Here is a 1,809-nt window from a genome sequence, read left to right as displayed (position 1 = left end):
GATAAGAGTTTTCAATTATTCACAGATTTAAGTCTGGGCTCTACTACTTACAATATCATTGAACCTCTGGTATCTCAATTAAATCATCACTAAATCAAGGATAACAAGACCTTCACAGCATTGCTAGAAATATTAAGTGTGATCCTTTAAATAACTATGCTCTACATGTACAAATGTACATCTATTTGCTCCCACTCAGATTCTATTTTTTCTTTTCAATTTTTATTATCTTTTCCATTTAGCCAGAGACATTTTTACCAATTATTACTCCATCTTTTGACTCATCATGTAGACTACAGCACAGGAGTTAATATTTTGATCTAATTTCCTTACCTTTCTAAAGTAGACATCGGACTCCAGATATCTTATAAGAATAATTTTTAAATGAAATAAGGTCTTAGACAGCAATAGCATTTGGCAACACTATGGTTCTATTGTCACTCTATCATTGTGATCCCACAAACTTGCTTTTGGCCCCATTAGTCACAGTTTGGGAAATTTCTTGGGTCTGGTCTATGTTCAATTCAGGGAAAGCCAGTTTTGCCAAGTTCCCATCTGTTAGACTCACTCACCCAGTTTGCATAGTCTCTTATTTTTGTGTTGTAAAGCTCCTGGAAATATGCAAAGGACTTAGAATGCTATTTGGATATGGATGTTATTTGTTATAAATTTAAGGTAATACAAATCTGTAGTAAAGAAAGACAAGCATGAGAGAGTATATAGTCAATTTTGCCTTGCTAACTTTTACCTAAGATCATATTTATTTCACATCTCTTTGACAGGAATTGGTACTTTATAATTTTTATTCAAATTTTGCATTGTGTTAGTTTTCTATTGCTATTATAATAAATTGTTTCAAACTCAGTGGCTCAAAACAACGCAAATCTTTTACTTCATAGTTCTGACATTGCTATTTAGCTAAGACCAATGTGTCAGCAGATCTGACTTCTTTTCTGAGGGCTCCAAGGGAAGATTTATTTCCATGCCTTTCCCAGCTTCTAGAAACCATTCACATTCTTTGGCCCCTTCTGTCTTCAAAACCACACACATTGCATCTCTCTTTCCATTTATATACAACTTTGCCTATAGAAAGGAAAAGTTCCCTTATTTTAAGGAATCATGTTATTATGCTGTGACTACTCTGATAATTCAGGATAATCTCTCTCATTACAAGGTTCTTAACCTCAATCATATCTGCAAACTTCTTTGCCGTGGAAGGCAACTTATTTACTGGTTCCAGAGATTGGGACATGGATATAGTTGAATGGCTATTAGTCTACCATATGTATTTATGTGTTATTTTTCTACTAGATTATAAGTTTCTTGGGGCCATAACTAAGTCTGTTTGTGTTCTATTGTTCTATTCTCCACAGAATCTATCCAATTGTAGTGCATAAAACAAAGGGTTCAACTGACATTTTTGAATGAGCCAGAAGAATTAAAAAAAATTCAAAGATCCATTAGAGCAAATGGTTTACTCATGATATATCAATAATCCATGAAAGAATGACCTTGTACATATTTCAAAATTCACTAGAAAATTCATGAACATTTAAATAATTTTATAAGTATAAAATGATAAAAATAATTTTTTATTTTCAGTTCCTACGCATGACTATTGTTATACATATTACATATTCCAAGATGCTCTGGTAATGTTATTTTCCAGCTGGATTCCCTTCTGTCAGTAGAATTTATGTCCTAGTGTTTTGTAGTGATGATAGCACAAGTCAACAATAGGAAATCAGATGCCTTGGAAAGATTCAGCATTGCATATCAGATGTCAGCCATGGAAGGTTCAATGGGAAA

The sequence above is a fragment of the Castor canadensis genome, chromosome 5 (genome assembly GCF_047511655.1).
Source record: "Castor canadensis chromosome 5, mCasCan1.hap1v2, whole genome shotgun sequence".
In the NCBI taxonomy this organism is placed as follows: Eukaryota; Metazoa; Chordata; class Mammalia; order Rodentia; family Castoridae; genus Castor; species Castor canadensis.
Note: the sequence above shows the minus strand (reverse complement) of the source record.